Here is a 14735-nt window from a genome sequence, read left to right as displayed (position 1 = left end):
GTCATCGTTTATTTCGCAGTCCCGTGTTTAAAATATTGAACATTTAGTTCGCATAGGTGTTAAACATTTGCATATTAGATATTCTCGATGATTTTAACTACGTTTTCTATTTGCGTTTAAATCGCTCATTTAACCGATAGCAGGAATTAGATGTCCAAATGACAAAAAATATCTTAATATTAGAATTAATTCTAGCAAACATAAGAAATTAACACCCAACCTCTAATTTGACACCATGAAACCATTTCACACTTGTGCTCCAGAAAGCAAAGAGTAAGAACTCTAGTTTAAATTATAAAGGAAGGTACTCTATGTTGGCACTTTTAAAATTGAAAAAGTTATTTAACTAAATATTTTTTCTAGTCGTTTCTATGTAAAAATTTATTCCAAAGCGGCATTTAAAGTCGTTAAACTCTTAACAAAATTTTGAACTCATAATCTACTGGTTTCTACCATTTTGTTTTTCTTTTAAGTTTCATATAGGATACCTCTTATTATCCAGAGTTTTAGTAGAAATAGGTAACTAAATTTTCCTGTTCACCATGATATTAAAATTTTTAAATATAAGTAAGGGTTCTAATAGAAAAGATAATAGCTTGACTTAAATCTAAGTAGTACGTATCGTTTTTAAAAAAGTTTATTGTTTCGAAGTTTATATTAATTAATAATAATAATTTTTCAATGACTTCAATCCAAGTTAATTCCATTCAAGCGATAATCATTGTGTTTTAATTGTCAATCAAGCTTGGATTGCGCATACACGAGCGGCGTGGCGGGCGGCGCGCGGCCCGCATCTGTCACGTGCTGCCGCCATTTGCTTTATGCGGGCGCGTTTCGTTTCACGCAGATTGTCGCGTGTTATCAACCCCTCGACGCCTTTTTAAGTACCCCCATCGCTCTACATTTTATTTAAGACCTGATTGTTTTTCATTTACCGTTAATATATATTGAAATTTGAAGCACCATTATCTTTTAATGTTTAGTTAAAGGGTCATAAGTTTTGAAAAAAAAAAAACCTTTATGATGCCTTTAATTCTGTCGATTTTACTTTAAATATATACCAAAACTTATTTATTGCTGCATTTATTTCATTATTGCTATTTTCTTATGGGTATTATAAAATGCTATAGCGTTTAAAAGTTTCCAGAATACGAAGTAAGCTTCCCTTTTGTTGTATTAAGAAATAATTAAGGTTAAAGTAAAATTAAAGCCATTAACGCTTGTCTAGCATACGTGATAAATTAGTGGGAAGACATTTAAAGAAATCATACAAAAGGAATACAAACAAAGTTTTCTACGGTGTGTAATCGTGGCGGCATAATGAATTTTGACAAGTGACGGATGAACGCGTCTTTGCTTCAATGAAAAGACGCAGGTTGGCAAGGGCCAGGTTTGAATGCACCGATCACTGAAGCCTTTTTTAAATGTACTTAAAAGACGACAATACAAAGATACTATTCATGTAGATTCGTTTTATGACTTTTATTTTGGGTTTTATTAATTTAATATTTTAAAAAAGACGAAACATTTCTTTCAGCTTGAATGCAATAATTTTTACATCTATCTCCTTTAGGATATTAGAGAACACATCTTAATCGAAATTACGTATAATATCAATCAAACAGCTCAGATTTCGGAATGTCATTGAATCGGGTTGATTTGTGATCAACAACTTAACGTGATAAAGTTAAAATGAAAGAAACCTATTAAATAGTTCATAATGTATTTATGCAGCTAAAAAACAGGCGATGTGCACAAAACTTCGGTACGCTTTTTCTAGATTTAATCTTACTAATATTATAAACTAGCTTTTACCCGCGACTCCGTCCACGCGGAATAAAAAATAGAAAACGGGGTAAAAATTATCCTATGTCCGTTTCCTGGTGCTAAGCCAGCTGCCCACCAATTTTCAGCTAAATCAGTTCGACCGATCTTGAGTTATAAATAGTGTAACTAACACGACTTTATTTTATATATATAGATGCGAATGTTAAGATGGATGAATGGACAGATTTTTTTTATCTCGAGAACGGCTGAATGCATCTCGATGAAATTTGGAATAGATGTAGAATACAGTCTGGAAGAACACTTGGGATAATAATTAAGTTTTTTTTAATGCCACGCGGACGGCGTTGCGAGCGACAGCTAGTTCTACTTAAAACACAGATTTTATGCAATCTTTTAAAGTGAAAAAAATAAAGGTTACTATTTTTGGTTAGATGAAAAAACTGAAGAACAATTTTGAAATAATAAAATCAATTCGATCGGTGAATTGTCTCATTGTCGGCCGATGAACCCTTGTTTTCCACCTCGTTCCGTTTCGAAATGCCCGATTTGTTATACTGCTAATACCATACTGGAATGGATTAAATTGCTTGATAAAATGATAAAAGCTATTTACATTTCATCTGAACTGAACTTTTTGTAGAAGATTTTACTAAATATAGTAATACTCGTATTATTAAAAATTATTTATTTAGGTACATAAAGAACCGTCTCAGCATATGAAACTTCACAGATAAAATTATACATTAAATTTTTTTATTCATGTTTTATTCGTCCATTTAGAACATACATAACTAATTTTGTCAAGATCCCATGTTTTTAAGGCGGGAAATGTCAAATTATGGCCGCGTTCAGATACGAACTGGCCGAGCAGAACATGACGAATTGTGAGCGCTCTCTAAAGCCGGTCTCGTAATTATTGTGGACAAGGAACTTTTTGCCCCTGACAAATAGTAGGAGCGTGGAATGACTCTGGAGCTTTGTGGCGCTACTAATGACACTAGTCAAGAAGCGGCCTCTAAAGGCCGCTGTACACGGACACCTTCATTTTGTTGACAATGGTAATTTCGAGCGATCGCAGCAGTTAACGTTCGCTGTAGACGGACAGCAGTTCGCGGTCGGCGCTAAACAATGCTGCCAGCAACACTGTCCTTGTAAAGCGGCCTCTAATATTAACTATTTCTTTTGTAAGCGAGGAACGGGCGTGGTTTTGCTTCGTTTGTGTCTTCTCGGAGTTAGGGCATCGACCTTCCTTTTATTTGTTACATTACTTAAGCCTTAATATGAATCGAGTGAACGCCTTTGACGAGCTCAACCTTCCATAGTTTATCAGAGTTTATCTCTCTATTGAGAGAGCCGTCAGATAAACTATCAAAACTTCTTAAAAACAATTCTTTCTTTTAAGTATGGAAAAATCTTGGAAAAAAATATCTAACTAGTTGATGTTTTTCAAAGGTCCTTTGAGACCTTTGACAGGAATAAGTAAATAAATATCGGAATAAAGATTTATACTATATTTAATAAGATTGATGTAAAGCGAAATATACCGTCTAGTTGTTTAGTTTTAAATAAAGCAATCTTTAGTAATGTCTAACTGTATGTCTGCTTACTCGTATAATGTTGTATTATTATCATCTTCCTAATACGGTGGTAAGGATTGTGTCGTTACAATGTGCCTCATTTGACACGTTACGCAAAAACAGAAGCAGTCAATCCTTTCTCAATTCGCCGCATCCAATTGAGTCATGAATCTCTGAACTGGACTACGTTACTAACTACTACGTTACTACTACGTTACTAACTGGAAGCATTTGGTTTTCCGGCGTCAGACGTAGTAAAATTTACAATTAGTTGTAGAAGTAACTTAATGTAATTTATCATAACATATTATATCAAATGTAAATATGAAAGTACCGTTATTGAATTCGGATGCCAACATAGGTAGAAGAATAGTACAGAGAATCTGGATGGTGTGAGAGAATATGCGTAAGAAGAGAGTAAATTCAGATGTGACGGCGTTAAAGATTTATGGATTTGTTGTAGATGCCGACCCTCTATAGAGTTGGTTGATGATGATCGTTGTATTCTTCAAAACACTAACATACATACATTACAATGAGATTTGAAAATAATACAAACAACTAGAGAATATTGTTGTCCGTCGCAGTATAAAATTTCTATTCTCAGAATATAGTTTTGTTTAAGACTCATATCGTTCAGATTCCAAGCATTTCACATAGTACTCAAAGTACTGAGTACTGAGTAACATCTGTAATCGTAAGCCCTAACGAACATCAACAGAAGCCGATCAATGATAAGACGTAAACAAGTTCCGGATGTGAGTGAACTATACTAAACATGGAACTAATGCTGGCATGGAGGTGGAAAATGTACGTGTTCGTATACTGAATATAATAAAACCTGGATAGTCAATTTATTCATGACGTAATATTTGTTTTTTTTACATCAAATTCTTTAAATAATTTTACTCAATAAGTTTTTTACTCTGTTTCTAGTTTTAATCGATATAAAAAGTACGTCAATTGATTTATTATTGGCAAACTTAAGTCGTTTTTACCTTCATTAATCTATTAAAACTTATGATCATATAGTTAATTTCTTCTGTATATAACGTACATTGAGCATTTGCTTACTTTAACGAAGGTTCCAGATCTACATTCTATATAAATGATATTAATCGTCTAAGACATTATCAATGCCTTTACAAACAGCAAGAAAAAACCATTACGGATAAAAATGAGTACGGCGTGCACAGGTTATCGCTCCAAGAGAAATTGGATTATGCAAGTAAACAAATTTCTAAAATAAAAGATAGTAATTCAAACTGGACGCAATGTTTGTCGGACATCGAGCGTGAAATGAGGTAAGTACGATTCTGTGGTTTTTTAAATTGTAGGTTTAGTACATAGGACAATGGTAAAAATACGCGGATACATAGACGATGTTTATGTTAAACGTGAGAGAATTTTGTAAAGTTTTTTCATGTGCCATCCTATAAATTGTTTAAACTTTTGTGAGACATAATAATAAATTATTTAAGAACGGCTTAACTCACGTGTGATCGTTCGGTGACGGCACCGACTAGTTTCGGACCCGTCAGGGGTCCATCTTCAGGGCGAGTGTTTATTTTGTTATGTTTATTTGCCATCCTATAATTATTAAAAAGGTTTTATAAAGAATGTTATATCTTCAATTTACCTTAAAACATCCTTCTGCTTTCTAAGTTGTGTTCGTAAATTGGATAGAATAAATACAACTGGAAATATGACATACATAACTATCTCGGAAATCTATCAACAAATTGCTTACTGATAAAATTTAATCAGAACCAATTCCGACCCCCCTCTTTGTGTATCGTATTACGATCACTTCACATTCTCTAGCGTTGGTGGTATGAAAATAATCAAAGACCAGTTTGAAGTAATCGAATCTTATGTTCGTCCTCCCGATATAACGGATATGGCGGGACCTAGCAACGGCCGTTTCGCCACCTGAGCTTATTTTATAAATATCACGTTAATTTTTCCGCGAATCTCGGTCGCAACTCGACACGCCGCGTCGCCGTCGGTGGTCGTTGTCGATGGTCGCGGACGATTCGCCTCTCGCTTGCTGATCCTGAACCCTTTCTCTATGCTTTTGATAAAAAAAGTCTTGCAGTTAAATTCGAGATAAAATTAGGGATCCACAGCAAAATTTAGTGCGAAGAAAACAGGTTATAAATTTAATTAGTTGAGCAACCTTTTTGATTACATTTACATTTTTTTAGTATGAAGCCTAATAGTATTTGAAGATTTTTAATAACATGCAAATTAAAAATGATTCCTTTTATAGTATATCTAAACAGATTTCAATCTAACGAAGTACGCAATTTGTCGGTTACCTATACAAGGATGCTATAAAAAATTTGAATAAAAGGTATACTGTTTATATACCTACATAATTTTACTCCCATCTGGTTTGAATGTAAACTGATCAACATTATTGTGTTCCGTCGAGTCGCATCAATAGAGTAACGGTACTAGCTGTCTGTAATTTTTACAGCAATACTTTACTACTCGAATGTACATACATCAGTTATTTTCATTTAATACATTAACGATAATATAATACATTAAAAAACACAAAACTATGAAAGGAAAAGCTCTAGATAAATAACAAGATAAAGAAATCTGAACATATGAGCAAAGGTTGTTCGAAAAAAGTTTTCGCTTTTGAAAACATGTCCAAACACATCATTTTGTCTCATATTTTTTAGTATTCGATAATGGAAACCTACATTTATGTAGATGTTTACATTTTTAAACGGCTTGATATCATTATGGTAATATTATCAATCGGACATGACTAAGGTTTATTTACTAACCATGAGAAAATGATAGTCTCCCATGATAAATGTATTTCGATTTGCATTCATAGATTGTTACCTTTAAATGCTGTTTAAACGATACGCCCTTTAAAGGTCTATGTTTTCCGAGGCTTTAGAGACTATTAAGTAATACATTTATATACATAAATAGAGATATATACAAGAGGTTATGTATTTATGTAATATAGCAGCATATATACCGAATGCGGTTTTAAATAACTTGTACATAGTTCTAGCATCATTTTAATAATAGATTATTTTCCTAGAACATATTATATAAGGAAAAATAGTGACTAGTTACCTTGTTTCGGAATGTAACCAAACGGGAAGCTGTAAAATGCCACACATTAATGATTTAAATATATAAATTAGAATGCTTTAAAAAAATCTCTGAAATAATACAGAGATTAGTAGGTCGATATTTGACCTGAAATTGGCGCCAGGTATAAAAAATCGATAAAGGCCACAAGTTCAACAACTTTTAAACAATATGCAAATTAATTCTAATTAGTATAATTTAAAACGCTATACAAGATGTTTATGTGCAAAAAATATATATTTTGCTAAGAAATCGGTTGACAAAATGTCCTATCTTTTTTGTCGAATTTGTCTATAGAACGCATCTCTTCCTAAAATAACATTAAAAAAAATTGGGAATTTTTTCATTAACATTGAAATTTCAATCGAGTATGGGCAACACTGACGCTAAGTAATATAACCGTTGGGCCACTCGCCTATTCATGTATAATTTATTTTTTGTTACCAGGGAGAAGAGAAGTGTAGTTTACGAGATGGCGCCACAATAGCAGGCGTCTGACCGGATCTACAAACTCGTATTACTCAGTAATTAACTTTGATATTGCCTGTGACCACACAACGGGTCATTGACAACTTAATTTTAACTCGAGATAACTTATTACAAAGATTTTTTATAACTTTATAACTTCACTTTTAATATCCAATATGATGAATGTGGGCAGAAAAAAGCTTATTTATCTTACTGCAACAATATAGGAAATTATTGAATTCCAAATCGAAAATCAATAAATACGATAATTTCGAAAAAATCAATGTTGACAGCCAATTGCGATATAACAAAAGAACTTGTTTGTTGTGTGGAATAAAATTGAAGAATCTGCCGAATTTGTAACAGTGGGATGCGCCAGCAACAACAACATCAATTGCACGAATGAGCCGGCTCGCCCGGTGAAATACCACGACCACACAGAAGACATTCATGAAGTGGAAGTTTCCGCGTTTCGTCTGATGAGTGTGCGTTCCGGAGGACTAAATTTAGTCCATCCCTTTTCTTGTAAGGAAGAAAAGTGAAGGGAAAGTGGATTTGACAGTGGATAGGCGCAAATGAAGGGGATATATCCTCTTTCTGCGCGGCCCCAACTCTGTCGATTAAGGGCAACACATCCGCAATTGCGGATGTCTATGGGCAGCGATCGCTTCGCTATTTAGGCGTATTCAGGTGGCTGTTTTGCTTGTTTGCCACCTTATGACATAAAAAACCTTTTAAATAATTATATTTATTATATATTACATTTATGTACGTAGGGAGATGATTAAATACATATTATTGTATGGACACTCCCACATTCTTTAACTAACGCAAGCTGTGACGTCATAGATGTAGGTAAATAGGTTTTTTTTGTTATAAAACTCGTTAAGTGTGATGATTACAGTAATCCAAACATCCAAGTAAGTTATTTTAACAAAGTGACCTATGTATTAAATAACACTTTAAATATGTGAGCAGACCTAAATAATTTCCATTAATCGTACACTTAAAACAAAAAAAAACAAATAATTATGTTTGTGGAATAGTGTACTTCATAAATATCCGATACGATGTTACAATTTATCTGAGTGCATGATATATGGCAGCTTTATTTCACGCCTTGTAGATAATATCACTTTATTAGGCGCGGCGAAAGTTCACGATTACGAATTAAACAAGAAACATATCCAAACGTAAAGGAAGCGATATAACTCTAATCTCTTAATATGTATATATAAAAAATAATCTGAAATATAAATAAATCTGACAAATCAGTGAACTACGCTTTAGGATTATATTTTAAAATAAAATTGCATACTTATTTGAGTGCCAAAACTGGTTTCAAGATGTTACATTAAAAAATACATTTGACCTTTCTTGGTATGATGGCGCATTGTGGTATGTATGAGAAACGACTTCGCCTACGTTTTACAATCGAACTTATCTTCCGGACACCAAATTAGGATCCAAACAGGTGTGTTAACACATAATATTCTCTGTTAACATATGGATACTTTAAAATAATATATTACTCAATGTAAGAACGTTTTATATATTAGTTTATTTATTATACATTGTGCATTTTATATAAAACATTTGTAAATAAAAAATTGGAAAGATAAAGTATCGATGTTTAATAAAATAAACTATAATCTTAAATTATTTTCATAAAAGGCAATAGACGCAAATAAAACAATAATTCAAAGAGTATTATTATAGTTTTTAACGTGTATAAAGCATTGTCTTAGATCGCTAAAACAAAGGCATAGTCGCCGGAAGGCAAGAGGCGTGCCGCCTCGTCGTGAGCTAACGGACTCCCCGGAACACAACTACAAATCACTTAGCGCACCTAACGACATCGTAAAGTTGCTGTCTTCTTGCAATAGACTTTTTTTCTTTTTTACATCGGTAATTATTTGTTTACCACTGTCAATTATCTTCCGCTACACTAAAGGTTGTCCTACTTTCTAGTCGACTTCGATTATATTATGTGTATCTTGTGTTTATAACTTACTAGCTTTTACCCGCGACTCCGTCCGCGCGGAATAAAAAAAGAAAACGGAATAAAAATTATCCTATGTCCGTTTCCTGGTTCTAAGCTACCTGCCCACCAATTTTCAGTCAAATCGATTCAGCCGTTCTTGAGTTATAAATAGTGTAACTAACACGACTTTCTTTTATATATATAGATGATTTCTATTAATCTATTACTATTATAAATCTTTGTACTTACTACAAAAAAAAAACCTAAATACCCATAAATCACAAATCGCTAAGTTTAGCGTTTAAGCGATTTATGTTTGTTCAGCTAACTTCTAATGTATCATTTAACAAGATATAGCAGCGAAAGTTTCAGTTCCAGCAACGATAACGAGTCAAGGACCGATCGGATCCAATGGCTGAACGTTCAATTGTGAAACTATGGGAGTTAACGGTCTGTTTAACGGGACTGTTCATTCAGACGGACGGTCTGCAATTTTGCATACAACAGGGTAATTAAGCGGTGAACGAGTGCGGGGTAACACGGTGTTTTGTAAACCATTATTACGAAAACTCGCTAGTAGTAAGAAAATAAATATTGAACGGACTAATTTTTTTATAATAAAATTAGATAAATATTTCACTTAGAGAACTACTACAGAGAATAAGCGAAGGAGGAAAGTGTGTTTCACACTAAAGAGAAATTAAATCAGCATGTGGAGTTCGAAGTTTTCCCATCGTCAACGTCGTTCAATAACGGCCGCCCAAGTCGACTAAAATGAGTATACTTACTAACTTTTTTAATCGACATAAACATACAGAAAATGGTGATCTCTTTTGTGGTACACAAGAATATCTAGTGATTCGAGTGACGTTTGACTGTTAAATATAGTATACCAGATAGTTGTAGTAAGAGAGCAAATGAGCAATGGGACGCTCTAGGAGGTACATATAATATACTTATACATTTGTTAATTTAGCATAGTTTACAATAATAGTAAAGGATAGTTGTTATTGCGATCGATTTAATTTAACGTGATAGTAATGGTGGGAAGCGTGCGCTGCGGTCACGGAGAGAGAGTTCGCACAATGACCGCCCCCGCCGCCGCGGTCGAATCGCGCTTGATGGTGCGCGCGAACTTTGACCTCAGCCACGAACACGCGTACATCTCTATTGTAATAAATCCTTCATCATCATTGTCAGCCTGAAATTGTCCACTGCTGGACGTAGGCCTCCCCCATCGATTGCCACAATGACCGGTCCTGAGCCGCCCGCATCCAGTGCACTCCCGCAACCTTGACCAGGTCATCGGTCCATCTTGCAGGAGGCCTACCCACGCTGCGTCGACCTGTCCGTGGCCGCCACTCTAAGACTTTTCTGCCCCATCGGCCGTCCGTTCTGCGGGCGATGTGGCCAGCCCATCGCCACTTAAGGTTTGCAATTCTTCGGGCAATGTCGGTTACTTTGGTTCTGCTGCGGATCGCATCATTTCTGACGCGATCTCGCAGAGAGACTCCGAGCATTGCCCTCTCCATTGCCCTTTGAGTGACTTTGAGCCGCCTAATGATGCCCGCAGTGAGGGGCCACGTCTCAGTTCCGTAAGTCATCGCTGGCAACACACACTGGTCAAAGACTTTCGTCTTGAGACACTGCGGTAGATCTTGGGACGAGAGGATATCTCGCAACTTCCCAAACGCTGCCCATCCGAGTCGGATTCGGCGATTGACCTCCTTCTCGAAGTTGGACCTACCTAGCTGGACAGTCTGCCCCAGGTAGACATATTCGTCGACAACTTCGAGAGTATGGCCTCCGATGGTTATCGGAGTGGGTGGAACATGGATATTCGACATGACCTTCGTCTTATCCATGTTCATTTTTAGACCCACTCGTTCGGAGGCTCTATTGAGGTCATCGAGCATTGTACCGAGTCCCTCCATGGTCTCAGCCAAGACTACAATGGCCTTACTCCTATATATAATAAATCCTTACTCTCTAATAAATATACCTTTATATACATCTGCAAGACTTATGAGTGTATGCGATTAGTGAATATTTATTACGGGAATTGTTAGTACAATTTCAAGTTTGCAAAGCAGGTTCTTATCTTTTGTACGACATCTAACATCGTATTGATTTCTATAGGTATTAATTATATCATTATGTATATAGTATATATATAGTATATATGTATATTAATCATAAAACTACATATTAACAAATGTGTGTTGAGTTACATAAATAAATAAAGTTTCCCTATATGATTAAACTAAAACATCTAAGTTAAAGATTCAAATACCAATTTATAAGTTCCATTGGTTTTCTCTTTTCCATCGAAACATACGAATAAAAGGAAAACAAAAGCCGTGAATCAAAAAACCTAAATCTGAAATTAAAAAAAAGATTTTTTTATTGTTCCAACAAATACGTTTCGTTGAGGTCAAGTTTAAGTTCGTTGACGGCATCAAGAGCCGCGCATTTATACTAGTCAGTACAACAGGTACTGAAGTTGTGATGTCAGAGTTGGGTAGCGAGCTCCCCCCAGGGTGAACGACTGCGCCGTCATTACGCTAGTTGCACACAAGGGCAGAACAGTGAGGTAGAACAACACAGTGCAGTATTACTATTTTTTTAACGCTCATTTACTGTGGGAATGAAAATCTTAACAAAGAAACCCTGCCTTTGGGGAAATGCGGGATTATTAGGGGTCTTACACACTAAAACTCCCTCGTTGTCCCTTCTTTTAATCCGGCAATCGAAGCTCCGGAATCTCCAGTGGAACACACCGGTGCGCTATCTGCATGGTACTGGACTGTCCTACCGTTATTTATTCACTGTTCTGTCCTTGTGTGAAACTAACATTACGTCGACCGCATCATTACAGAGCTGGCCGCGCCCGCGCCATCCTCTCCATAGATTAAAAAGTTTTTTCTATTCAAGAGCGAGTTTATTTTATATGTGTAGTGATATTAAAATGTAATTTTAAAAGCGCTGCTATTTTTAACGCATCATTATTATAAGAAAATGCAACTGTTTCCAAGTAAAGGAGTGAAACATTGTTATAAAAGATGATTATCTGCCTCTGCGTTGTCATATAATAAAAGTTCATAGCATGGTATTCACTTTGAAGTATCAAACAGAAGTTGCGACGAAAAGGGCTATATCTATTATGAGAGTCATAAGAGATCTAACTCTTTTCATCGCATGCATCGAAATTATACATGCCCGTACAATATACGGCATGTTAAAAGTACTTCGATATTAAACAGCCTTGTCTTTTTAGCCGACTTCAAAAAGAAGGAGGTTATCAATTCGACTGAATTTTTTTTTTTTTTATGTGTGTTACCGCGATACTCCGCCCCTGGCGGTCCGATTTTGATAAAAATTGTTTTAATCGAAAGGAAGTGCTTGCAGGTGGGTCCCATTTTTTTTTATTTTTTAAGGTAAGCGGCAACCTGATTCGCTAAAATAGCGAAGCGACCGCGGCCCATACACATCCGCAATTGCAGATGCGTTGCTTACTTTGAATCGACGGAGGAGGGGACGCACTGGGAGTTAATATCCCTATCCTATACATCCTGTCTTCCGTCCACTACCCCTTCTCATCCTTTCCTTATAAGAAAATGATGCGAAGGGAGCGAGTACTAAAAGCCTTCGTCTAGTTCTAATGTACAAAAAGTCTTAAAGCTTTCCATAAAATAAGTAATGGTGTATTGGTAAATGATGAAAGTGGCCGCCACTTCGCGGGCGCGGTAACAATATCGCGCTGATTCAAACGAATACGAAATACCTAGCATATAGTTCAATACACGTCGACATATTTATCGTAAAATCTTTGCCATTGTTATAGCACTTTGTACGCGTAGAAGATAAAAATGTTCTATTTGAATATACTTCGTTATTCTATGCGGCGTACATTGATATGCATTATTTCTTCTTAGAAATAAAAGATGATACGATTATTCACTTATTTATAGCGTATTGTTACGTTTTTTCTGATAACGGCCTGTTGAAACGTTAGTGTTAATGTATACTTTTACCTAAGGTAAAATAGTTCTTATACTGTTTGTGTTATCATAGAAATTTACCTAAAGTTTGATTAATTTCAGACAATTTATTAAATCATTAACAAAATATATTTGTAATATATTTCCAGCATTTGCCCGCGACTTCGTACGTTATTAACAAATACAGCCTATGTTACTCAGTGATAATATAGCTTTCTAATAGCAAAAGAATGTGTGAAATCATAGTTTTTCAGTTTATTCACTATACAAAACGCAACGTTGGAAGATACAAAAATACAAATCATTCCTCTGTATAAAATTAGTTCGCATAAATCTAATATTTTTTACATCATTGTTGACGTATTTTATTCTCAAGTAGGTATGGCCGCTTTTAATTGCATTTAAACGTTGTTACGTAGGTAGGAAAAAAACCTTTAGATAGACGTAGTGACACGCGATGGCTTACATTAGCATAATGCTTTAATGAAACCGTGAGATCCACGTCTACAAATCAATTGAACTTAAACCGATCAACATGATAGCTGTACCCACAGGTGGGCACAGTTAATCGAAAAGTTAACTTCGTTAATCGTTAATTCGTTAATTAAAAAATTAACTTCGTTAATCGTTAAAGCGTTAAGTTCTCGAATATTTAACGCAAGTTAAAGTTAATCGTTAACAGTTAACCATACCAAATTTTACATACTAATTTCACACTTACTGTGGCGACACTTGTTTAAAATAGTAATTTGACTATACATTCTATAACACATTAATATTAGAGACAAGTATGAATGCATTATAGTATATTTCATTACGAGTGCGGAAAGCCTGTCATTGCAAAGAGTTCCGACAAATGTCTACCCGAGCCGAAGCGCAGCCGAAGGTGAGGGTTGACAGTTGGAACAAGTTATAATGACAGTTCCGCACGTGTACTAAACAACTAAACAACATTTTTAATACAGTTGCGAAAAAATTAAGCAATTTAATAGAATAATAAAAACACAATAAACTCAACTAACTAAAATGTTTGAAAAATGGCACCAACCGTAAAAGAATACAAACAGAGATTTTTTTTTGTTTTCTTCACCCATTCTGGGTAGGCAAAGGGAACTTAACGGCCAAATCTTCAGTAGATTATTTTTATTGAAATGAAAATTAAATTTAATGAGATGAAATAAAATGAAACCCAACCTAATTCATTGAATCAAATCATTAAATCTGATATTGCAACAAATTAGGAGCTTCTTTTTAGAAATATTTGCATGAATCATAGAAACTTCAATGATTTTTTTTTGTAAAAATCGTGGTTAGTTTTTCCTTTTTAATAGACATTATTTTGACAGTTGGAAAAGAGAACGGACGAGTTTGGAAAAGCTGAAAAAGCACGAGTAAAAAAGTGTTTTAATACAGTTGCTCAAAGAGTGGCGTATTGCAGGGACGAAGAGCGTTCGGAATGTGGGCTATTACATACTCTTGCTTTTATATACTCGTAATGAAATATACTTTTTCGAACCTTCTTTTAATTTTGTCCTGTTGGTCACGTCTTTCCCGGACGCTCTAATGCATCACACTTACACGCGAACTTCACATTTATCAATTATCAACTCGTTCATTCACCATTCGAGTCGCCGACAGTCGCCCAACACAGTTGAACTTACGAGCGTGGCGTGGCACGTAATTTTAACAAAATGACAACACGTCTCCAAGTTACTAATTTAACGATTAACGGACTTTTATTAACGGAAGTTGAGTTTAACGGAAGTTAACAAAAGCGTTAACACTTTATGA

The sequence above is a fragment of the Papilio machaon genome, chromosome 3 (genome assembly GCF_912999745.1).
Source record: "Papilio machaon chromosome 3, ilPapMach1.1, whole genome shotgun sequence".
NCBI lineage: Eukaryota > Metazoa > Arthropoda > Insecta > Lepidoptera > Papilionidae > Papilio > Papilio machaon.
This window is presented reverse-complemented; position numbering follows the sequence as displayed.